At 45.7% G+C, this 26,708-nt stretch overlaps 1 protein-coding gene across 1 annotated transcript in view; it reads right to left on the reverse strand.

Moving 5' to 3' along the window:
* Window positions 1-16,888, reverse strand: part of IPCEF1 (interaction protein for cytohesin exchange factors 1) — a 65,261-nt gene extending 48,373 nt beyond the window's left edge. Inside the window, exon 1 of the mRNA XM_066615797.1 lies at window positions 16,825-16,888. The gene's annotated coding sequence lies outside the window, so the exon portion shown is untranslated. The remainder of the gene's footprint in view (window positions 1-16,824) is intronic.
* Between the last annotated feature and the right edge of the window lie 9,820 nt (window positions 16,889-26,708).

Consider the following 26,708-nt stretch of genomic DNA (forward strand, 5'->3'; position numbering starts at 1 on the left):
ATACTACCAGTGAAGTTTCTCAGGAGAATTTATACACATCTGTAAAACAATGTCCTAAAGTACTATTGTCTAATTTAATTGTCTGCTTTTTGGTGTTTTGTTGTTTTTTTAAATTGCCAGTGGTTCAAAACTACAACTATAGCTACCAGTTGCATAAGTAGTGACACAACTGAGTAGCAGAAGTGAAAGCAAAGGCAATCAAAAGCTCATCGGTCTCAGGGCACTTTCCACATAACCTTTTAAAGGCAGACGTGTCCTATAGGGAACAATAATTGTATCTTAAGACATATGAAGCTGTGAGGTTAGGGGGGCACTCCTATCCTGTGCTGGAACAGGCAAGCCAGGAGGCTTGCGCTGTATCCAGCGCAGAATAGTGGCCATAAGCAGCTCAGCCAGAGGTAAGGGGAAACATTTCCCCTTATCTCAGGGTAAGGGCTGTTGGCCCCTATGGGTCTCCTCGAACTTGTGCCACCTCATGAGGTGGCGCAAGTCCGAGGAGAACGGAGTGGCTTGAAGCCTCTCTATTCTCCCCGGGAACAGGGGTTGGGATCTAGCATAATTGCCGGATCCCAGCCCTGCCTCCCACTCCCCGCCCGCCCTCCCTATACCCAGGAACGCCTCCCTCCCACCTCCTCCCAACCTCCCCCGCCTACCTTTTCTGCTTGCGTTGGCCCAGCCAGGCCGACGCAAGCATCTGAGAGGAAGCTGGCTCAGAGGCTTATGTCAGCCTCCGCAGGCCGGCACTTCTTGGAGTGCCGGCTCGGTTTCCTCTCGAGGAGGTGAAAACATGCCTTATGGCATGTTTGCGACCCTTCTGGGCTGGCACAAGTCGCCAGCCCATTCCAGGGTCAGGATTGCGCCCTAAGAGGGAAAAGTTTATAGTGGCAGGAAGTTTAGGAAATCTGAAGGCAGATGTATTTATCTCCTTAAAAAAATTGCAGACAGGCATTTCCTGGATGCAACTTCTCCCACCTGTGGGTAAATGTATGTGTGCATGCAGGTGTTCGCAGGGGGAATTGTATGAAATGCAGATGCCTGCTCTATGTTACTCTGGCCACAATCCTCACCAACTTTCCAGCACTGATATAAGGGCAATGCAACTCCTAGGTAAGGGAACAAACATTGACTTATCTTGAGGCCTTCATGACTGCCCCCCAACTGCAGGATGCAGCACATGCCCCACTGGCACAGCTATGCCAGTGCTGGAAAGTTGGTTAGGATTGTGCCGTCTGTCTCTGAGTGGGACAGAAGTTCTAGCCACTCTTGGAATATGGTTCCCTTAGTACTAAATCAACTGGCTAAGCTGTTGGCAACAGCTGTAGGCCTCATGCAGACCTCTGTGACCTTAGGAAAAACTGCACATTAGCTGCATGCTACACACAGGTTTTTCCAACCAAGATAAATGGTGCCCTTGGGGGAGAAAGGCGGAATACAAATCCAATAAATAAATAAATAAATAAATAAATAAATAAATAAATAAATAGTGGCTGGGGGGGATTTGGAGGCGAGGATTATTTTCAGTGGGAAAAACTGCACATTCAGACTTCTCCATTGCCCTATCTTCTTCAGCCCTCTTTCTCTCCCCCTTTCTCTTTCTCACACCCACACAGAGCAAGCGGAGAGTTTAAATCCGCTCCCACAATGACCCACAATGAGGCAATGGCCTCATGCAGACCTCTGTGACCTTAGGAAAAACTGCACATTAGCTGCATGCTACACACAGGTTTTTCCAACCAAGATAAATGGTGCCCTTGGGTGCCCTTCGGGGAGAAAGGCGGTATACAAATCCAATAAATAAATAAATAAATAAATAAATAAATAAATAAATAAATAGTGGCTGGGGGGGGATTTGGAGGCGAGGATTATTTTCAGTGGGAAAAACTGCACATTCAGACTTTTCCATTGCCCTATCTTCTTCAGCCCTCTTTCTCTCCCCCTTTCTCTTTCTCACACCCACACAGAGCAAGCGGAGAGTTTAAATGGAAGCTCCCACAATGACAAGCTTATAACAGAAATAACCTCAACAGCTGCTGTCTGCGACAACCCGCCTCTATTTTCCACTCACAGCGGCAGGTATTTTGTGTTTTTGCATAGACGTTACAAATGGCAAGTTTTGCTCTTCCTTGTCTTGAACTGAACTCCTCAGTTTTATTCTGTCCTTCAGCATGGCATAGTGGTTATATCATTCATGAAAGGGTCCAAATAACTGAGTTATGAGGTATCGGATTATAACACCTCATAAGGCCTATTATCTGCTAGAGCAGTGGTTCCCTAAGTCTTTCACACTTTGGGAACCCTGTAAGTCTTTATGTGGTGGGGGGGGGGGAGAAGGCAGCAACATGACCACCATGATTGTGCTATTGCCAGACAGAGAAGGGTTTTTTCACACCTGGGGGTCACTATGGCTCTCCGGTGGGTCTGGGGAGTCTTTGCAGCCCTCCCCTAGGCTTGAAAATGTTGAAAATGTTGAGGGGGGGGGAACACTTCCTGTTTTGGGACAGGAAAATATTTTGAAGTCTCAGGGAGGGCTGCAGAGGAGGTCATAGGCTCCCCAGACCATCCAGAGAGTCATAGCAACCCCCAGGTAAGTGGGAGAAAAATCCCTTCTCTGCCCAGCAGCAGCATGATTGCGTTGCTACCGGTTTCTGGGCCATTCCCCTTAAAGGTTTAAGGTTAAAGGTTAGTTTCCCTGGTGGGTCACCACCCATAGTTTGGGAACCACTGCGCTAGAGTTAAAGGAAATATTACTCTAGGTGGGGATCTTAAGAATATGATCTCTCAAAATCATACAGCCTGAACTGAGTCTCTTAGCACTTTTATGACATTAATTATATCAGCCCAATCCTATGGGCTCATAGCACTAAAGGAACAAGCACTCCATCCGCGCTACCTGCAGCAGCCTCATGGACTAGGCAGCTCAAAATTGAGCTGCCAGTCTATACCCTGCCCTGACTATTGTAAGAGGAGGCATACACATTAAACAGCAAATGTGGTTTTACCACTCACAACTTTGCAATACTAGAGGCTATTTGGTTTAGAAAATACTATGAAAAAGTGGATTTGACCAGTTGATTATCAGCAAGGGTTTATGATTGTTTTAAACCCCTCAGCACAACTGCACCTCAAAAAATGAAAACGTTCCAAGCTGAATTCAAGTTCTAACTTGAATTCCCAGTATTCCCAGTATTGTCTCACAAGCCTGCACCACGTGTGCTAGTATTCCTTAGGAAATTACACTCCTGTTTCGACCCACATGGTTTCTGCAACCATACCAATCCAAGGGTTATTTGTTGAAAAAGGTGCACCAGTCTCTTCTTTGGTGTTGTCAGTCATTCTTCAGCAGACTTTCTGTGTCTGCATGTATCCCAGCAGCACTTGCCCGCCAAAATGGGTGAGAGTTTCCCCCCTGAAGGTTCGCCCTTCCGGGGCAATAAATCTCCTGGTCCTGTAAACCCTCCCTGAGAGACAGTCCAGGATGCCATGTCACCTCCTCTGAAAGTTCACAATTCATGGATACCAAACAACTACATAAGCCTTCCAACCATGTGTTCAGAACCCACATGGAAGATTCCGAATGCACAGATTTAGAACTGAAAAAGATACTTGCCCTATTCCGTGTGGGGAAAACTCACATATCACTCATGGATACAGAAAGCCACATGGGTTTTGTGTCCAAATGTGCCCTAGTACATCCATGTTCTAAGCCTCCATCTCAGAATCAGCTTCATCTCTACCCAAGAAGGTTGTGCTACCTTTACAGTGGCTCCAAAGCTAATACTTAGCATTTACCTAAAGCCAAACGGCACAACCTGTGTTCATCTATCAGCACTGAGAAAGCTTCACTTCAACAGCTAAGTGTATCCACTGGTAATTACTTCCAGCCCTGCACAACAAGAATGTCAGTCTATCCATTTCTGCCCTATTTTTGTACTCGCACAAACGGAACTTGATGGATGACTCAGCAAGGTCTGTAACTCTCTGAGGATCTCTATGAAATGACTCTGATGGCACAGAGCAAGCAGCTTGCCCACAATCCAACTGTGTGCCCCTCAGAGCCAGTCACCCCACCCACAGCTCGCATATACAAATAGAAGCAAAGTCCACCCACCAGTCTAATAAGATGCTTCCTCAGTGCAAGATAATTCTGATACTCATCCCCAACTCTCATGCAGTTTTAGGCTTAAAAATTTTCAGTATTGGTTTCAAAGAGGTTTTTTCCAGCATTGCCCAAGGGCTAAGACAAACTCAAGTCATGCCACAAGAGGTCTGCAACAACATTAAAATATAATCTTTTAAAAATAGCTAATAAATTTAAATCTGTTGATGTGCAGGTTGCAATCCCATGGCACACAATTAAGGGCCCAATCCTATCCAACTTTTCAGCACTGATGCAGCTGTGCCAATAGAGAGTGCGCTGCATTCTTCAATGAAGGGTCAGTCATGAAGGCCTCCTCAAGGTAAAGGAACATTTGTGGGAGTACTTAAAGCTGCAATCCTGGATACTTTCTGTATAAGCTTTAAAGCAGCAATCCTATACACATTTTCTTGGGAGCAAGCTCCATTTAATGCAATGGCACTTCTGAGTGAACTTGTACACAATTGTGCTGTAAATGATGTCCCCCAATCACCTTTTTTTCCCCTAAACTAAACAAAAAATCTACAAAAATTGTGGCCTTTCCTTGGAAGGAAGGGGCCCCAGTCCATTGGCATTTGGGTTGCTCTCTTCTGCCCTTTTTCCAGCTCTATCATTTTTAAGACGGGCAATCAGAACTGTACATAGCATTCCAGATGTGACCACATCATAGGCTTGTACAAGAGCATTATAATATTAACTGGCTATTTTTAATCTCTTTTCTAACTATCCCTAGCATGGAATGTGCTTTATTCTTATATTGTGTTCTCAAAAGTACCTCTGGTAACAGAGTTCCATCCTTACAAAGCAATAGTCAAATATCTTCACAGGCCATCGCTGTCAAAGCTGGTCCGCCCATGAGGTAGTGCGAAGTGGCTACTTTAAGTAGCAGATTGGGGAAGACAAATTGGCAGGAGGCACCCGGAACCCATCCACTGCCTTCCCCTGCTATTTTTCTGGCCATTGCCTCTTCTTCTCATTTGCTGTCCTTGAAGAGTCAGAGAATCATGCAAGGGGGAGAACCGGCAACAATGCACACCTTGTCCTCCAGTACCATTGCTAATCATGAGTGGAGTTCAAGATAGCCTCCTCCTTTCCTGCTCTGAAGCCTAGCACTTTTTTCCAAACCGCTGAGCACAAAAGATACTGCAAGGGCCAGGACCCTTCCTGCCCAAGCAGTTCTGAAGGAGCATTTGGTGGCAAAGGTAAGGAGGCAACAGAACGACTCCAAGGGGGTAGGGTAGAAAAGGCTCATTGTCATCACATCCACGTCCCCACCTGCTCTGCCACCCAAATTTGCTTCAAAACTGGCCAGATAGGGAGGAGCCTGGGACTGTTCCTCATCCACTCCCTGGCTCCCCTTGGCCCAGCCAGTTATGAAGAACTGCTGGGTGACAGAGTAGGTGAAGGCAGCTGGAAGATCAGACATGCAGAAAAAGAAGGCCAGCCCAAGCACTTCATACAAGTTCTCTTTCCTTCCCGTCCTAGCACAGGGCAAAAGGAATGAAGACCATTTGCATTCAAAGAGAGCATATTTCCCAGTCTGGAATACTGTTCAGTCTTTTATAAATCACAAGACCAATAAGGAGCGTACTAAAGCTGTGTGACAAAGCATGAACTAGAATTAAATTTGAAATCCCCCTCCCAAAAAATAAGCAGAATGTGCATGTACCTGTATACACAGGCAGTAAAGTTTTCCCTAATAAGCAACATTTGTTCCAGTTGCAAATTTGGGGTACTGTGTTCATAGAATTTCAAATCAGTTCTCTTTAGCTACATTAAATCTGATTGATTTTTTTCCCCAGGATTCATTCAGAACTTAATAAAAAACAAACTTTTGATCTGACAGATCTTTTTTAACATTTGGTTAAGTGATCTTGATCCCAATTTTCATATATTAGATTCCCAGAATAATATCTACTAGTCTGACATATCAGAAGAAAAGTTTAACAAAATGTAAAGATAAGTTCAGTAGTTGTTTTAGTACAAGTATCTTACAACCTCTGTTCAAATGCTCATTGTAGTTCCTGTAGCTTCCACATGGTGGCAGTGTTTGTTCTTTTGATATTTTTTTTTACAGTACACTGCATTTTTACCCTCCCCTTTTTGGAAGGAGCTCAGGGCAGTGCACCTAGTTCCCTTTGGTCCATTTTATTCTTCCTTACAGTAATCCTTCGAGGCACATTCTGCGAAGAAAGAGTGATAAGCCAAGGCCACTCAGTAAGCCACGCTTGAATCTGGGACTCCCCAGTCCTGGCCCAGCACTCTATCCACTATACCACATTAGCTCTCTTTTTGTACCACTGGCTTTCAGTCACTGCTGGAGAGGAAAGGCAGATCCCCTGAAAGCAGCCACACACCAGTGGCACTGTTCAAGACTAGCCAGAAACAAAGAGATACTAAACATTTGAAAACCACAATGCAAGCATGAGCAGAGAAGCTGCACGCATCTCACATGGAGGAAATCAAGGCCACTTTTAAGTCCTCTTAATTTCAATAGGAGAGACTTTAGAGTGCTGCAATCAACTGAACAATTTGATTTGGGCAAGAACCTACTCTTTTGAGTAAAGGTTTGACAAGAGGTTTGCAATTAAGATCAGAAGAACTTTGACTCCTTTCCTTCCTTTTTCACTGGTAATCCTGCTCTCAATAATCAAAAGTTATCATTTGACTATTTTCAAACCAGCTCTTTTAGCTCATGTCCCTTTTTACTTGAAACACAGATTCTGGGGGCAATTCTCAGGCTCGTGGAGAGTCAAATGATATACACAAATGTGCAGTGATCATTTCTGGCCCTCACCTGGGAAACGAGGGCCCCCAAGCCAAGCATTCAGAGACATTCAGAGCAGAACTCACATCACTGCAATCACACAACTTTAATAGCGGCATGCACTCTCTCACCCATGTATCTCATAAGGCAGCCATTAGACTCCCTTCTCTTCCAGTTGCCCCTTGAGGACTTACCTGTTCATTTAATAGATCTGTATTCCAATTTCCCAGAAACACTTAAGGCAGCAATGACAACTGAGCTTTTACACAGATACAAATACTTTGCACACACCAAATGACAGTGACTTTTTGGAGTGCTTTGATGACAACCATATTGCCCAAACTAACAATTATTGCAAACCCGCAATCCTTGACCAACACACACACACGACATCCCCTCTTTCCCACCTCTTGTCTCAATTCTATCATGTTCACTTCCTTTCTACTTATCTGGTTGTAAATAAAAGACTCAAAAATTCTGCAGAGACCCCAGATTGCCACAACCGTGGCACCACTTGAATCATTAGTTGCTATTTTTCTTCCAAATACTTTTGTACCAGCCAAAATAACATTTACTTTTCACAACTTCATGCTTTGATTTTAGCTTAAGTTGCAGTTGGACTTCTTTACTTCTATTATTTCTTGTTATCAATAATGAAATAACTTAATACATTACTGGAAAAGGACAGAGTTCTGTTTTTTCCTAATACACGGGAGGAAAGGATTGATTGGTTTGTAAGGAACCAACCCAGCAGGGTCACAATATCATTATTTCCCTTGATTAAACAGGGAGGGGGCCTTAAAGAGTTTTCTATTTTGAAAAATACAAGTCAAAGTGGCATAAACTCAGATCCCATTTCAAAGCTCCATCTACATACAGAGATGGAAAGGATTGTACACCCTTTTCTCAGCCAACCAGCTGTAAGATGTTTAATGATTAATTACCTTCTGGGCTGTGAAGGACTTGACCACAACTTCATACATCTTATCTAGCATGGAAGGGGACTGTGGTAGGAAAGGAAGGTATGGGGCCCCCATCCTGTTCAAACCAACACAGAGGCTGTGGTAGCCTGTTCATCTCTGGCAAAGCTTAAGAAAGGTTTTGTTTCTCTGTTTAGCTTCCTCATTCTGTCACCAGTAGCATGGATAGCTTTGTCACTCGCCCTTCCCCTTTGCCTTCAAACAGCAGTCTGACACACTCAGTCACACTTTCTTTCCTGGCCTAGGGAGAAGTGCTGTGTGATGAAAAACAAATGGGGGAGAATGAGTATCGCAACTAGTGGTTAGTGCTGCCCCTTACGCTCTTGCTCGTTCCACTCTGCTCTTTCTACTGATCAGACTGGAATTCACTGGGAAAGGGAATATAGACAGGGGGTGATTGCCTTGGGGAGCCTCTGTTCGTTGTGAACAGTGCCCCAAACTTGGGGGAGGGGGTTCCTTTTCTTCTGAGAATTAAATAGCAATGGAATGCATAACAGTTAGAGATGTGTAACAAACCCGCTCCCTCCCAAATGAATCAGGACCAGGCAGCGCCGTGTATGTGTAAACAGTGTATTAAAGTGTTGAAAGGACAAAACAATGGAAGAAGGGGTTTCGCACAGGGATCAAAGCAAGGCACGTATCAAAACCAAGCCGGTATATTCTAAAGGAGGGGCCATTGGCAAAAGGTACTCTCAGAGATTAAAAGGCAAATGGCAAAATAAAACAAAAACCCCTGACACAGGTCATTGAGCATTCTCCCTGTTCTAATTGTAACTCAAGTTGTTCCAAGGTTTTATCCAAACACACAAGTTATAAGGATTAGTAGGCGTGTCCCTTTTCTCAGAAAAATAGTAACTTCTCCAGCAGCAGATCAGGCAACAGACACGAGCATGCTTGTGTGTGATTTTAAGGGCTGATGATGTCATGCTCCTTCTAGGTAGGGTTTACAACCACCTGGACACCTTACTTGCCCCTCAACCTGCTAGGTGGGTTGGGAGGTCCACACAGCTGTTAGATGCCAATCCCAGAAAGAGGATTGCCCAAGATCTATTGTTCTGACAAGCAATCCACATAATGATTTGCCTCTTGTGCAGTTGCTTACCTGGTTCTTCTGCCATCTGGAGCCATACCTAAAAATGCTGCCCCTCCTTCCTGACCCAGAAGCACTTGCAGTGACATGATGATGTCACCTCAATTACTATACGGCTCACTCAGAGGGGTTGCAAGCCATGCTCAGTGAGTCTTTTCCCCCCACTTTTTTTTGTGGGGAAGGGGAGTGAAAAGAAACCATTGGCTGCCGAGAGTGGCTCGCAACTGTTCCCAGTGGCCATGGCAAGGGGGAGGGGCTGCCAGAGAAGGTCACAGCGGTGAGAAGCCCTCCTCACCGCGACAGGACCTTCTCCACCACTCTCCCTTTGCGGGCACTTGGCTGTGAGCTGCTGAGCTGCTAATAGCTTTTAAAACCTTTTTTCAGGTGGTTTTTAAAACCTTTTTTAAAAAGATGAAAAAAGCAATTGGTCACTCAGCAGCTTGCTGCCAAGCACCCATTAGGAGAGGGGGTGCCAACCAGAGAAGGTACTGCAGCAGCGAGAAGGCCATCCCCTTGTGGGTGCTTGGCTGCAAGCTGCTGTGTGGCCTACAAGCAGGGGCAGTGAAGGTGGTGAGCCAAGCGGCAGTACAAGATCCACCAGGACACCAGAATGCAGGTCTCTTGTTATCTGGTGTGCTCCCTGGGGCATTTGGTGGGCCGCTGTGAGATACAGGAAGCTGGACTAGATGGACCTATGGCCTGATCCAGCTGAGCTGTTCTTATGTGGGGGTGGCACTGCCATGCCCCCCTAAGCATGCTACCCAGGGACACAGGGCCCACTTAACCCCCTAACTATGCAACTGCTCTTGTGACTTGTGTCCTCTTTGCAATGGCTCTGAATTCAAGGACAGTCATGCAGCAGAATGTCTTGGCAGCCTGGTTTAAGAGGCTAACCGAAGCAGCCACTTAGAGTTGTAGGTTTGGGGGGCATGACGGGGGAAGTTATGAGGGGTGCCCTGCACCCAGCCTCCGCCTGCTGCTTTGTTCCAACCCATCATCAGCCTAGTAGTCACTTGAGCCAGCTCTCCAACCAGTCTTCTCACTCGCTGTGAACAGAACAGGATCGCTTATTTCTGCCTTCTTCCCCTATCCACTCTGCAAGAAGGCCAGGCAGACCAGAAAGAAAGAGAGGTGTGGAGGGTTCCACTCTTCCTTCCTCTTATCTTTTGAGTCACTAACTCTTCGCACTTGATCTCCCGTTTGTTTCAATAGGCAGGTGGAAAAGAAGGGAGAGGATGCAGCATCTGCAAATAGAAGACCCTCCCAAAAAGTTGGGGGGAGGGAGGGAAGCCCCAGATAGGTTTCTTCTCTCCTCACATCTCTCCTCATTTCTTTCTCCTCACTACTTAAAGATGCTTCTCTAAGCAGATGGCAGGCACGGAGGAAGCAACATGGCAGTGGGGGTACCGGTGACATCATCAACAGTGGGGGGGTTGAGTTTGGGGCAGTGGATCTCCACAAATCTGGTGGCAGATCTGCTGAAACCGGGCTGAAGCAATCTAGAAGCCCATGGGAGGGAGTAGAAGGGTCAAAAATAGAGGAAAATAGACCACAAATGGGGGGATCAGGAATTTTTAGCATATAATGGGAAAAGTTTCCCTGCTTATGTTTCTGTGCGCCAAGCTATTGTTAAAGACTCTGGAACTAATTCAGATTTTGTGATATTATATTTGGGGTGGCAAGGGAACGAAATTGGCTGACTGGCTGTGCTAAACCGGCAGAGGCTATTAGGGAAAAAAATGGGACTTTGAAAATGACTGGGCTGAACTGATGTTGCTCATTCTGGAATGCAGCTCTGGTGTCACCAAGTGGAATTCTCACAACCTTGCCTGACTCATGGGCTGTTGCTCATTGCTATAGTAGTGGTCTGGATGGGTTTTTTCCCCAACTGGAGCTGGGCTGGAGCTTAGAGGGAGGCTGCCCGGAGGGAGGCAAGAGCCCCTTCTCTCACTCTCACTCCTGCCCCCTAAGCAGGACTGCCCCCCAAGTCCTCCCCTCATGCCTGCTGATGCAACTGTGAAGCAGCCAGGAAGGTGCTCCTACCTCCAGGATTCCGGGGCACGTGGGGCCGACGAGCCCTTTTTTCTTTACAGTATCAGATCTGTTGGCCATTTTGAATCCCCCCCCCCCAAAAAAAAATTTGCCCCCGTGAGCTCCCTGGAGACGGGTCTGTCATCAGCCACACAGTACAGAAACATACTGTGGCTCTGACAGTCGCCCAGAATGGGACAGGACAGGATGGGATCCGGCAGGACAACCTTATTGCATTACTGTTTTTGACATTTTCCACAAAAATTTAATAGAAAGTTTTAAATTCTGTTGTCAGTCGCCTCCTGATCAAGGAAAGGCGGGGAGAAAGAAATAAGAAAATCAGCAAACACGTCAATAAGATAGAAAAAGGAAACATGAGACGCCCTGAAAAAGAAACACTTGGCACCTTGAAGTCAGGGCACCTCTAACCTCTTGCAGAGGCCTGGAAAGCCTGCTCAGGCAGAAAAGAGAAAGCAATACAGTACTCCAAAAGAGAGCGTCCTTGAGCATGTGCAGCGGGAGATTTTGCAACAGGAAATTTTGACTAGGATTGTCAAGCTGCACTCCAAAAGGGAAGTCCCTCTCGCTCACAAAGCTCACGGGGGTGTCCTTGGACAATTCTTCACAGCCTCACCTATCTCAGCACACTTGCCAGTGAAAAGCACAGCAAGGCAAGAGTGAAGCCAGTGGTCTCTGTTCAAGTGTTACAGTCTCCATTGGAAAAGTGTGTGTCAGCCTACAAAACCACAGTTCTTTTTTCTGAACCTCTGGTGGCAACAGAACTGGGATGCACTCACCCACCCATCCACCCGAAGAATAGCGAAGCTAGTGAATGGCCAAAGCAAAGGATACTGGACCTGATGGAGTTACTGCAGGGGTGCATTTTTTCCTTTTACTCATAGGCTTCAAATTTAATCTTAAACATCCTGTTGCAAACACCCCACTTCCCTGAGTGGTGAGAAATTCCAAGGATAGCAATGCAGGGCTTGGCTTCCTTAGGATGAGAGAGCAGCAGAGTCTTAAAAAAATTTTTATTGTCATATTTTATCTACAAATAGAAGGCAAACAGCAGGCTGGTCCAAGACCTCACAATGCCGAAAGAAGGATGCCACATGCTGCCCTCCTTACCCCATGATGTGCCAGCCTCTGTTCCTCCCACTCTCCAAGGTCCTAGCACAGTGCTCTCCTCCACATTTCCTCTTCCTCTCTGTCTTCTTCCTTTTCAAGGCCAGGGTACAGAAGGAGAAGGAAGAGCACTGGAGGCAAGTAGGTAGGTGGAGGCAAGTGGACTTCCCAGTCAATCTGCTGCCTGAGGCACTTGCTTCTGTTGGCTTCATGGATGGGTGGCCCAGGTCAACGGGCACTAGATGCCCAGTGAACAAGTTGGCCAGTCTCCAAAGGCAATCCAATGGAAAGCAATCTAATCTGGTTCTGTTAGGCGCTGTTGTGCTTCCCCTTTGCCAATCTACCGCGGTAAGACAAGCAAGAGAGGGAAGCCATCTTGCTTGCCAAGTATCTGTAGGGAGGGGAAGCATGATACTCTCCAAGAGAATCAGATTTGAACTTGCTATTTCACCATCCCCAATGTAAATCAGTGAAAGGCTCAGTGCTCACGGCTCAGCAGGATGACTTTGGCCATGCGGGGTAAATAGGATTTATCACAGCTGGTTGGCAACCTTCAGTCTCGGAAGACTATGGTAGAAGCCTACAGCACCCGGTATTCCCAGGCAGTCTCCCATCCAAGTACTAACCAGGCCTGACCCTGCTTAGCTTCCAAGATCAGGCATCTGCAGGGTAACAGTTACTGCTATCACAACTGAATGATTCACATCTTGTAACACATTTTGAACTTTACTTCACACACTCCTTCCCACCCACCCCCCGCCCCCCAAATCCAAGCTCACCGGACTAAACTCAGACCTGTGATCCTGCAGACAGCTACAGTGTGTGAAGTGGGCAATTACATATAGTTTTATTTCATTTCTATCCCCCTTCCCTCTTTTCCATGCTGGAACTCAAGGTGGGGTGTCTGTAGGGTTCCCAGGCAGTCTGACATCCAGGCATTGACCAGATCGAAACCTGTGTCAGCAAAGCTGTGGCTTCTCACACACCTACTGATTTGACCCTGGGGGATCATGGATATAGCCAGGAGCAAGCCCTGTGACTGTAACTGCTGAAAGAAGTGCAACTATAGGTGAAGGCATGCCAACACCATTTGTCCCTGTTCCCAAGCATGGCTGAGTCTGCTAACATGGAGCATATCACGTGCAAGCCCCAAGTCTTTGCAGGATTTAGACTGATGCTGGGAAAGTTGTTTATTCCCATGCTGTTCATCCAAGATTTAATAAGCTTAAGTCTTCTGATTTGAGCCAAGGAGACTGTTTTCACGTCCATGTCCCTCATCTGCCCTCCCCATTTGTACTCTTTTTCTTTCAGTCTTTCCAGTTGGTTTTATTTATGTAGACATACAAGCATGGTAAATTTCAGAGCTATAATTTGTGGCTTCCTGTCTCCAGGATCATTCTGAAGTTGTTCTCATGTGGCCTTCCTTGCAGCTAAATATTTACACATACGTACACTGCACATAACTTTTACTTATGGGCAAGAATTTGACATAGTTTCACATCATTTTTCAGGCTGTACATGTGGTTTGTATCATGACAACACACTGAAAATATGTGCCTACAAAACACATTTTAGATGTATTTATACAAGCCATTATGTGCTTATCTTGGAGGCATTTACTATATATAGAAAAAATGGAAGATTAGATTTCCTGTTCTTGTTGCCTGCTTCAGGATCCCCTTACGTATATTAATCACATCCAGGCCCTTGTTTTGGAGTCAAGGCTACAAAATGCTGCTGGGGGGGAGGTCTTTCCAGCTATGGCTACAATCCTGAGTCCAGCTAACTCCACATCAGTTCCACTGATTGCAATGAAACCCATGTGTGTGTAACTAGGGGCAGGGATGTAACCAGAACTTGATATGAGAAAGAAGTTTGCTATCTCCAAACAGTCATTTATATAGGTTAGATTCAGCCCAGAACATGATTTTTTTCTCATTCAGTTGTATCTACTTTCTGAATTGCAGCTGTAGTAGCACTGAGTGAAGGCAATAGGTTTCTTCCAAGCAACTATGCATTCAAAATCTCAAAGGCAAAGGACGGATCCTTTATAGAAGAGCTTTTCAAACTGTAACCCTGCACATGCCTGATCTGGTCTGATCTCGGAAGCTAAGCAGGGTCAGGCCTGGTTAGTACTTGGATGGGAGACCCAAACTGAAGGTTGCCAACCATAATCATATATTCAAACTGGGGCGTTGCGACATCCCAGCCTGTGGGCCCTGGCCCCTGCCCCCTTAAGGGGTGGGGGCAGCCTGGAGGCAGGGAGGAGGCAGCGGCCCGATCCCCAGGATTGCACTGCTCAGGGGGACTGCCAGAGCCTTCTGCAGCCTCCCGAGGGTGCAGGGAACCCTGTGCAGCTGTCCGCAGAGCTCCCCGAAACTTCACAAGTGAAAGTGGAGCGATCGTGCTTCACTTCTGCCAAACTGTAAGTGGAGCACAATCGCTCCACTTTCACTTTCGAAGCATCAGGAAGCCCTGTGAACAGCCGCACAGGGCTCCCCACACCCCCAGGAGGCTGCAGGCAGGGCCTCCAAGAGGAATTCTATCATGGGGTACAAAGTTTCTTTGGGGCCCCTTCCCAAAGAGGGAGGGGGTGAAACAGAGTGGGGGCGGCAATAGGGGTCAGCACCACTTCTGCACCAGCTGTAGCCCCGCAGCTGTGTCCTTGAGCTCCCATCCACTCCTTCATTGTACGCAGATCCACAAGCCAAAGAGCTCCTGGAGTTGCCCAGCTTCCTCCCAGATGAGACACTTATGTTGAGGAATGTATGCATTCCTGGGCCTGGTGCATGTGGCTTCTGGCAGTAGTTGCTGCCATGTGCCATGTGCATACTGTGTGGGCAAAGAGTCTGGGTGAGATTGTAAAATGTAAGAGCCCAGGAAATTTCTGGGCCCCCTCTTTTGGCTCCTGGGCCTCCCTTCTGACCCTGGGCCCGGGTACAAATTACCCCCTTTACCCCCCTCTCCTAGGCCTTGGCTGCAGGATGCTCTGGTAAGTGTCCCCAAGCCCCTGCAGCCCCCCTGATCCTATGTTCTTCTCTTCTGGTTTTTTATAAGTAGACAAGCAGCCCCCTTCTAAAGGCAGTGCTGCCGCTGGGTGCAGTGCAGAGCACAGTGCAGCAGTTGCCAGAGGTCTCCTCAGGGGAAGGGGGCTTCTCTTCACTCAAGGAAAGCCCCAAGCCCCGCAATGGGGCTCCTCGAGTCTGCACCAGCTAATTTGCACCAGTATTTTGAAAGACTCTGTGTCAGGCCAGAAGGCCAGACATGGTGTTCAGGATGCAGCAGAACAGAGCTCCACCAGCCCTGCCCCCTCCTGCCCTGGTTCCTCCCCATGCCTCACCCTCCTCCCTCCCCAGAATGCCTCCCCCTACCCCCAAAACTCTCACTGCCACCTGGAGCTCTTATGTAGCTGCAGGCAGTGTCTGACCAGTGCTGGGCTCAGTGGCACTGACTTGGCACAGGGTGTCACGGGCACGCCTTATGGCACACTTGCAACATCCAGCACCAGCACTGAAGATCAGCGCCAGCACTGGCCCTGCTCAGGATTAGGCCCTTAGAGCTCAAGCCTATGCATGCCTACTCAGAAGTCCCATTATAAATAGGGCTTACTCCCAGGTAAGTGTGGATAGTATTGCAGCCACAGGCTGTAATCTTATCATACTTACTAGAAACAAACACCTCTATTATAAGTTGCATTCTGTGAAATAGGTGCAATGTGATCCAGGTGCTTCTGTATGTACCTTATGGCTGGCCCTTTTTCTCCCAGAAAGGCTCCAAAGGAAGAAAAATTCAGGAGGTATAACTTTTTCCACCACTAAACTTCAATAGAAAGAAGTGGCACATCGCTAACACAGAAGCCTAACCAGTAAAAAGTGGCAACACTGTTAATTCCACCAAAGCCTACCGCATAACTTGAGTTTTTAAAAGCATTTTCTCAAGGCTTGACATAGGATTGCAGTCTAAGGGTTTTTGCTACTCAATGCACACTAAGTGGGGCTTTTCCCCAATGAATATAAGATGTACCTTCAAGTAAATCTGCATTGGATTGTACTGCACATCAATGCCCAGTCCTCTAGATTCTATCCTGAGTCTCCATTCTCCTCCTTTTATCTATTTTTCTCTCCTGCATGAAGGAAAGAACCCAAATACTAATAGCCATATGCAGAAAAACAAACAGAAAGCCAGGAAAAGAAGTCCTATTTTATTCGGGCTACTTGTCTTAAGTAATTTTTTTCCACATGAACTTTTACAGAAAAACACACAAATACGGCTTTGTGCTTCTCTGAATGCAGGCCACAGTTCCTGGTCCAAGGAAATATCAACACGATGTCTATTTGAGACACAGAGAAAGAGCCTGTTGAATATACAGACAGTAGTCAATTCTGGCTCTGATGAGATCTGCAAATCTGGCTTTCAATCTCTAGATCAGCTGTCCCCAGCCTTTGCCTCTAACTGACACACATTTAGGCTGCTTAAATCTCACAGAAGCAAATGACATTTTAGGTGCAACCCGAGGTACAGGATCACACACTTGATTTTTAGTAGGAAGCACTTCACATCCTAAATTAGAAAGGGAAAGTAGAGAGCTTCGGGCCTGGGCTTCATTCATTTACAGCTAGTGAATGTCTCACTGAACAGTTTTCAAGGGGCAAAATACTAATTCAACCACAAACAAAGAAACCCAAGTCTTACTTACAAGGGAGCACCTTTTCTGAGGCCACTTTCAAAGCCTGAAAAGTTCATCAAGGCGAAAGTTGTCTTCTGTCCAAGATGCTATTTTGCTCCTGTTGAACACTCCCAAGTAGCCAAGTATTCAATAACCTTATTGCAGACAGTATAGTCACATTCCACCCTCTTGAGCAAGTTCCTCTCCTGCTTCTTTCATTTGCAGTGCCCTTATTTGTTGCTAAACCTCCATTTGTAGCTGCATCTCAGTGTGAGCGAGGCATCAAAAAAGGAAGTGGTTTCAAGATTTGGTGGGTCTGCCTTCACACTTCGGCCAATTCACATAACAGCTTTTTCACACAAGCTATAAGGCAGGCCCTTAAGCAAGTCGGCCCATGCAGGTGTTTCATAGACAGGAGCAAGATATGCTACTTGCTTCCTGAGAAACCGTAAGCAAATCCCAGCACACTGACATTCATGAATTTCTGAGAGCCCCAATGTATTCTCCCCATCCAAATCATCTCCCACAAGGGTGTGTTCCATGAGGACTAGGAAGATGCCCAAAGTGACTTGTAAACATAAGGCATAAAGGAAAATTTTGAAGGTCTTTTTTAAATGGCTTCTTCCCAATCTGCACATTTGCCCTGTCCTCCTGATGCCATAAAAGGCTCCTGCAAGCGGAAAGCGGTGCTCAGGCTCTAGCCATTAGTCTGAAGCAAGTGCTCTGCATCCTGCTACACATCAGCACATGATGGGTGGGTTGCAAATGAAGTGAATACAACGTTCAGCAGCTGGGGGGGGAGTGCTCTAGCAGCAATTTCTGGTGTGAAATGCAGAGGCATCTAAACTGCCACCATTGGAAACAGAACGCTGGACTAGGTAGATATTTGCTACAGGCTGCAATCCTATACATACTTTCCTGGGAGTCAGCTCCATTGAACACAATAGGACTTACTTCCAGGTGGACGTGTATAGGATTGTGCCCTTAGCCTCACTGCTGATCATGTTAGCTCAGCTACAATTTAGCAGACAGCCTTAGGCAAGGCATTCTGTCTCAACCTCACCGCATCTGAATGAGATTCTGGCAAGGAAATCATGACGCAAGGCTCTTCCCCCCCTTTCCATCTATGAAACCGTGTCGGATATGTGTTCTTGTACATACCTTTGAAAGGTAGTCATTTTTGCAAAACTCCTGTAAGGTCCATGAGTCATTTTTTTTCCTGTCTGCTGAGTAAGGTGGAAATTGGTTTTCCCCCCAAAGGAGTCAATTGTGTCAGTGCAACTGAGACTTTCAGTTGTTCAAGCAACAAGAAGCAAAATGTCGCAGGTCATAAGAGAGACTGCAGCAGGCAGAAGCATGTGTACCATACACAGCAGGTATAGCTTATGGGTCTTACAAGCAAGAAAGGTCATGATTCAAACGTCCCCTGAGCTCATATGGACTGACCTGACAGGGTTCTTGTAGGTTCCAATAATCATGGATGTTAAGCACCTTGTACACTCAGGAAGTGCTCTATGAACAGATCACATACTACATAATGAGACTTCCTGTATTTCTTAAAAACATTTATTTTGGAAAGTTTTATAACCCACTTTTCCCTCCTTTATCCACACAGGTATCAGCCAGGAGAAAATCTCTCTGTGTGTGTGACCAAAGTACTCAACCATGATCTGGGAAGGCATTCAGAGCTCAGACTAATTCTACTGATTGCAAATAGGATTATTATTATTATTTTCTTCAGAACACGTGTACAACAATGACACATTTATTTGAAAGCAAAATAATTCACTTAAAGAACTCAAAATCCTTAGTGTAGCAATCCTACCAACGGGTTAGTTAAAGGCAAAAAAAATGGGTCAAGCTGTCTGACAGGAGTCCACTGCAGCAGAAAATGTTGCCCACCTAAAGTCTAAGCCTGGAGTCTGGTCAAGCCTGGTCAGCCTTCAGTTGTAATCCAATGCACACTTCCTCAGAAGTAAATCAGGCTGAGTTCCATGGAACTTACTCCCAAATTGAACATGCATAAGATTGGATGCGACAGGTGAACTGATTGCCCAGCAATGCAAATATTTCTGAGAGATGAGTGTGGCACTGACAGCAGCCCATTCATGGAAAATGTCTGTCTTCATTGGAAAACTGGATGGAACAAGTAGTGTGATAGAAATGGGCAAGTGCCGGGCGCTCTATTGTCTCGTTACCAAAAAATAATTTAGTCCAAGATCTAACACCATTTGAATTATTAATTAAAAAAGAAGGAAAAGAGAAAAGGGGTCTTGTTGTCTTACATTTATAAAGTGTTGATAAAACTAGAAATGAGAGCATAGAGGTAATTCAAAAATGGGTAAGGCATTTCAGGAGATCATTCAGGGAACAGTGAGAACATATATTTAACAATACAGTGTATCTTACTTACACTGGGCAGGAGGTCTGGTCTAGAGGGTAGAGCCTCCGTCTGCCTGAAGATAACATCCACAAGGTCGCCAGTTCGAGGCCACCGGCACCATGCAACCTTGGAGCAGCTGACAAGCTGAAGCCGAGCAATTCCATCTGCTCGGCACGTGGGAGGATGGAGGCCAGAATGTGAAGCCAGATCGGAATGAAACACCTGAATGTAGTCGTTCTTGAAAGAAAGAACCTTCTTTGAAATTGTAAAAATCCCTATTTAAATAGGGATTTAGATAAAGCCTGCCTATGTAAACCGCCTTGAATAAAGTCTTGAATAAAGACCAAGAAAGGCGGTATATAAATACCTGTTATTATTATTATTATTACTTACCCAGAGAAGTATGAATCTTTTGAAGATCCTGCATAGGTGGTGTTATTCAAAGGTTCATTAATGTACATATGGCAGATTTCTGATATATTCTCTTCAATCATTTTTTTTTAAAAATGTGTTTAAATGCTTGTCCTATTACGAGTTTTAAGGCAAGATATTTCCTTGATGAAATGTTTTAGATTAGGTTGCAGGTCTATTAGATGCTAGAAAACCTTAGGAGGCAAAACCAACAGCTCGCTAGTTAGAGATCACATTGTCCAAATATGTAACAGTTGATTGATTGCCCATGTAACCACCAATTGGCTGTATGCACAGTTATCTCCACTGGAAAGCCTAGAAAAGGCACAAGATCCCTTCCAGCTAGTCACAGGGACCCAAACACAGGCTGATGCTTTTCCCTACAGTTCAGCTTCCCACCAATATCACTCCTGTATGTACTGTCACAGCAGTCTGGAAGAAGACAACAGGCAATGCAAATGTAGACATGACCATGAAACATTACATAGGCAGGTAACCTTCCTTCTAATTGATCAGCAATATCAGCAGTGCTGTACAGATAACAGTTGAGTATGTTTAAGGACCAGGCCTGCACATGCTGGTCTATTGTGCCATACCCACGTGATCAGCAAATGCAAATTGCCCAGGGGAGTTATTTAATCACCAAGAAGCAGCATCCTCTCTAGGCTTTGGAAGGCGTATGCTCTCCCCCATCACAGCATAGGTTTGGAGGTTGAAAACCTCTCAGAAAATAGATATGTACCATGTGATGGCACAATCCAAACTTAACTATTGCAAGAGCAGTTGGCCCTCTCGATGGTGAGGGAGGGAAAGGGCAGTTAAAAGGAGACTTAGAGATGGCAGAGAAATTAAATGAGTTCTTTGCATCTGTCTTCACGGCAGAAGACCTCGGGCAGATACCCGCTCCCTGGGGAATTTGGTGGGCATACAGGAAGCTGGACTAGATGAGCCTTTGGCCTGATCCAGCAGGGCTCTTCTTATGTTCTTAAGAGAGGTGACCACAGCCTCCTTTTGCCATCCATCCATATAATAGCCTTGAATTCACACCAACAGGTTCAATGTACTGTAAAGGGTTTAACTGGATTGCAATCCTGCTGTCGGATGCTTCTATACCTGGCATCACTAGGGTTTGTGTCACCTGGAGCGGGAGGCTAATGTTTCACCTCCACGATGGACCGCCTCCATCTCAGGAAATGCAGTTTCTCTCTTCTTCAGTCCCTTCTTCCTCTGCCATATTTTTACTTCTCATGAGACAGCAGTGTAGGTGGCGGTGCTGCCAATGTTTTCTGGGAGACAAATCCAGCTCCTCACTGTCTGTTTGGAGGTGGAGCAAATCACCTGTGGTTTTGAAATCATGGCATATTGGAATGTGTACTACCTTGCAATGTTTAAGGCTCTCTGATTGGTCACTTCATGCCTTGTTTGAAGGAAGTTCACATGCCAGGCATGTCCTTTTTCAAGTGCTAAAGTTATCCCTGGCGTTTCGGCTCTTTTGAATAGGGCTGTTGTAAGTAATAAATGAGATTGAACTGTGGATTTATTGCAGCAGGTGTGAGCTTACACCCACCCACACACCTTTGAAAGAGGAAGTTATACAAACAACCTACAGCTTTTGTATTATCAATGGAAGCTAAACGTCTCCCCTCTCCCTTCCTTCAGAAACTTTCCAGGCAACTAAAGTAGCCTGCTGGAAGTGGTTTAAAATCAGCAAGTAGAAATCTTATCAGTCCCCCAAAACTCCAGCAGCTCAATGCAGCAGCACCGACGAAAAGACGAACTCTAACCCATTGTAATCTCTTACCAAATTCAACAAATACCCACCAGTGTCATGTGCAGCTCAACCTTGAATAGACCTCTCACATGGCTGACCTGCGACCTTCTTACTCATTTCCACAAAAGCTCTGGGAAGCAGCACCAGCACACACTGTAATAACCACTGCGTACGTACTTCCCCTGAACATGGCTTTCCACCAAAATATTCTGCTTACCGCTTTGGAAAATCTTTCAGAAGGACAAGCCCTGAATATATAAGATATTTTGTTTATCAGTTATTATCCCCAGTACTTACCAAAGAGATATTAGTGGTTTTCATAGTTTTTTTTTTCCTGATTACAACTTCGTATCGTTACCCACAGTTAACACATACTTAACTTGCCTCACAAACCTTATAGAATTCTTTGAAAAGGTCAACAGGCATGTGGATGCGGGAGAACCCGTGGACATTATATATCTGGACTTTCAGAAGGCGTTTGACACGGTCCCTCACCAAAGGCTACTGAAAAAACTCCACAGTCAGGGAATTAGAGGACAGGTCCTCTCGTGGATTGAGAACTGGTTGGAGGCCAGGAAGCAGAGAGTGGGTGTCAATGGGCAATTTTCACAATGGAGAGAGGTGAAAAGCGGTGTGCCCCAAGGATCTGTCCTGGGACCGGTGCTTTTCAACCTCTTCATAAATGACCTGGAGACAGGGTTGAGCAGTGAAGTGGCTAAGTTTGCAGATGACACCAAACTTTTCCGAGTGGTAAAGACCAGAAGTGATTGTGAGGAGCTCCAGAAGGATCTCTCCAGACTGGCAGAATGGGCAGCAAAATGGCAGATGCGCTTCAATGTCAGTAAGTGTAAAGTCATGCACATTGGGGCAAAAAATCAAAACTTTAGATATAGGCTGATGGGTTCTGAGCTGTCTGTGACAGATCAGGAGAGAGATCTTGGGGTGGTGGTGGACAGGTCGATGAAAGTGTCGACCCAATGTGCGGCGGCAGTGAAGAAGGCCAATTCTATGCTTGGGATCATTAGGAAGGGTATTGAGAACAAAACGGTTAGTATTATAATGCCGTTGTACAAATCGATGGTAAGGCCACACCTGGAGTATTGTGTCCAGTTCTGGTCGCCGCATCTCAAAAAAGACATAGTGGAAATGGAAAAGGTGCAAAAGAGAGCGACTAAGATGATTACGGGGCTGGGGCACCTTCCTTATGAGGAAAGGCTACGGCGTTTGGGCCTCTTCAGCCTAGAGAAGAGACGCTTCAGGGGGGACATGATTGAGACATACAAAATTATGCAGGGGATGGACAGAGTGGATAGGGAGATGCTCTTTACACTCTCACATAATACCAGAACCAGGGGACATCCACTAAAATTGAGTGTTGGGCGGGTTAGGACAGACAAAAGAAAATATTTCTTTACTCAGTGCGTGGTCGGTCTGTGGAACTCCTTGCCACAGGATGTGGTGCTGGCGTCTAGCCTAGACGCCTTTAAAAGGGGATTGGACGAGTTTCTGGAGGAAAAATCCATTATGGGGTACAAGCCATGATGTGTATGCGCAACCTCCTGATTTTAGGAATGGGTTAAGTCAGAATGCCAGATGTAGGGGAGAGCACCAGGATGAGGTCTCTTGTTATCTGGTGTGCTCCCTGGGGCATTTGGTGGGCCGCTGTGAGATACAGGAAGCTGGACTAGATGGGCCTATGGCCTGATCCAGTGGGGCTGTTCTTATGTTCTTATGTTCTTAACTCCAATGTCTGTCAAACTGTACACACAACCTGCTTCTTGCTGGGAAGAAAACTGTAGGAATAGCCACAAGCCCCTTTCTATCACTAAACAGGGAACTTTAAATTTCTTCATATGAAAGCAATTCTGGAGGCCTTATCCTCCCCTTACAACTTCCAGTTTCATCCTTAATAAGAGCTATGGAGAAAGGCAACCTTTAGTACAGCATCCACTTTCTCAGAAGTTGCAGGCAGCTAGTTCTTCATGCAGAAAGAGCGGTGACCTACATGCACCACACTGGAATAAATATTAGGACACGGATGCAGCTACCTGTGTCATGGCTGCATGAAAGTGAAATAAGGACCTGTAGTGTTGAAGCTACACTAGTAGCTCACCGAAGAAGCGCTGAACAACACTGAGTGCCTGCCTGTGCTGGAGGAGCTTGACAGTGAACCAACCCTAGAAGAACTTCACGTGGCCCTGGACTCCCTTGCCTTTGGCAAGGCACCTGGAAAAGACAGCATCCCTGCTGAAGTCCTAAAGTGCTGCAAAGAGATCATCGTCACTGAACTGCATGAAATCCTCTGTCTCTGCTGGAGAGAAGGTGGAGTACCTCAAGACATGAGGGATGCAAACATCATCACGCTGTACAAGAACAAAGCCGACAGGGATGACTGCAACAACTACCGCGGCATCTCTCTCCTTAGCATTGTAGGAAAGCTGTTTGCTAAACCATCACAGGTAAAGCTGCTTTTGCCAACCAGGTCAATTCAGAGCCACTAACATTCCCTAGCCATGGAGAATGAAGGAATCTTGAGTGACACTTTTATTGTTTAAGAGCCAGGCACACAGGCACCTCTTTTGGAAATAGTTGGTTCTTTTAAAAAAAACAACAAAACAATGGGGACTGGGAGTCATGTAAAACAAGCTGAAACCATGCTGGGAGAGGGGAAGGGGTAGAGATTCCAGATATACCTTTAACCACTGTATAGGAAAGGGAATGTTAGCAGGCAGCTCAACATGGAAGGGTTTGAAAAGCTGCACCTGCCAAAATTGCCTCCTTTGTAAAATGGTTAAAGGTATAGACCAGGGGTCTCCAAACCCCGGCCTAGGGCCAGATGTGGTCCCCAGTGAGCCTCTATCCAGCCCGGAGCCAGCCTCTGATCGCCTGAGAGCCTCTGACCCAGATGACCAAACACAACCAGAGGTGTGCTTGTGGGGAGGGCAAATGGGGGTCCATTTAAGTGTGTGCTTTATTTTTGGGGTTGTGTTCGTGCTTGGAGAAGTCCTGGACATTTGAGCTAAATGTAAGGGGACATCCACTAAAATTGAGTGTTGGGCGGGTTAGGACAGACAAAAGAAAATATTTCTTTACTCAGCGCGTGGTCGGTCTGTGGAACTCCTTGCCACAGGATGTGGTGCTGGCGTCTAGCCTAGACGCCTTTAAAAGGGGATTGGACGAGTTTCTGGAGGAAAAATCCATTATGGGGTACAAGCCATGATGTGTATGCGCAACCTCCTGATTATAGGAATGGGTTAAGTCAGAATGCCAGATGTAGGGGAGGGCACCAGGATGAGGTCTCTTGTTATCTGGTGTGCTCCCTGGGGCATTTGGTGGGCCGCTGTGAGATACAGGAAGCTGGACTAGATGGGCCTATGGCCTGATCCAGTGGGGCTGTTCTTATGTTCTTATGTTCTTATGAGCCCATTCATTTATTCATTCATCTAAGTTCCATCTCTAATGTAGTTATTTAAATTTTTTATTTAATTTTTTTTCTGGCCCTCAACACAGTGCCAGATATTTGATGCGGCCCTTTGGCTGAAAAGTTTAGAGACCCCTGGTATAGACAGTCTGTCCCCCTTTGTATCTGGTAACTCTAGGTAGGGGGGCTTTCATATTTGTCGCTCCATAGTTAAAAAGCTCAAGTTTAAAAAACAAACAAAAACTATAAATAGCATGCAAAGGTATGCACCCTCAGGATACTAACCAACGCAGCAGCAAAGTGCTAATCCCCGCTACTCTCCCCTTCCCCATTCCAACTTGTTTTGCTTGGCCCCCACCACCTTATGGGTTGCAAACACCATCATCTTGATCAGCAGGCTCGAAGCATGCACTGTGGGCACATTTAGTTTGGCCCTTAACAGTTGCATTGGTTGCTTGGTTAAACCCAGGTGATTTTTAGTTTATACTTCGTGTGTGACCCATTTATGGGCCTTGGCGACTAGTTTGGGGACGGCAGGTGTCTTGTATACCTTTTTACAATTTGGGTATTGAAGGAGTCACACACATGCTGGAGGAAAAAGCGTTCCATTTCCCTCTGTACAAGTAAAGCTTTCCATTTCTTCCATCTGTTTCCTGACTTGGCAGAAGTTTTGGCTCCCCCCCTCCCGCACAAACCTATACAGAAGATCACTTTTAAAGCTTGGTTACAAAAGAGGAAACAGAATGTCACTTCATTTCCTTTTCTCTGAAGAATACACTTCCATAAACTGCTAGTGCAGACTAGGAAACTGTTCCTTCAACAACTTTTGTACACTCAGTCAACATGCCTCTTCTACTTGCTTCTTTGCAAAGGTAAGAAGCAGCCGCTTGGTTCTGTTGGGCTAGATATAGCCCACTACCTCGCCTTTCTGGCTGATGTTGCAGTGACAGATTTTCTGCAGGTATCTCTACTCTGCAGGTAGCTTAGAGGCTGCAATCCTCTGTCCCCTGGTGCGGGAGGAACTCCCAATAAACTCAGCTAGAGCTACAGTACCATACTTCAACATGCATAGAATTAGGCTGTACAAAGTACATCATATTCCCTTTGTGCTAGTTTCGCTTCACACCTTGATGAGCGGAGTGGATTAAATGAAAACAGAGTTATTTACATATTCTTTTTTCAGATGAGCACGATCCAAAAGGAGACCTACAATAAAACAGGCAAGATCAGACTTGATACCCCAAAGAGCAAAGAGGGTTTCTTTTGAAAAAGGGGTGGCAAAAACACCCCCCCTTCTCTTTCGTTACCATTTATTACAGCAAAGGGATAAAAACAGACGCCTAAGGCAACTTGAAGACACCCACTTGGGATAATTTGCTCCTCAAAAGTTCGTTTTCATGCCAATCTCCCTGGGAGAAGGAATAAGAAATCATTGTGCAATGAAGCTAAATTGGCTCTTAATACCCTCTCCTTTGGACAGTGTTTTTCCATCCGAACTCACCCATCAAGTTTCCTGGTTAATACTGCACCGGAGCTTTTCAAATTAAGCTTGGCACTTTGCATATCCTGCTTACACATTTAGAAAATTATATTTGAAAAAGTATTTCATTTCAGGAACTCTAATCCGAGTCCTACCTCCCAAGAGCTGCTGGCAAATTCAGTTTCCAGAAACTAAATTTGCTCATCAAATCCTCTATTTTGCAAAGCAGTTCTTGCTGCTCACTTGATACGTTAAACTGCAGTGTAGTGTTTTCTGTGCCAACTACTGAAGAGACACGGAAGGTCGTGCTCTAAAACTTAACATTCTGCATCCAGCTCACCCAAATTCTGGTCCAGCAACAGTTGAATTTGGCAACTTTTATTAATTATGCAAATGTACTGAATGTTATTTCTCTTCAGAAGCATTTATCCTGCCATTTTTACTGCTT

This window comes from Tiliqua scincoides, chromosome 1, assembly GCF_035046505.1.
Source record: "Tiliqua scincoides isolate rTilSci1 chromosome 1, rTilSci1.hap2, whole genome shotgun sequence".
Taxonomy (NCBI): Eukaryota; Metazoa; Chordata; class Lepidosauria; order Squamata; family Scincidae; genus Tiliqua; species Tiliqua scincoides.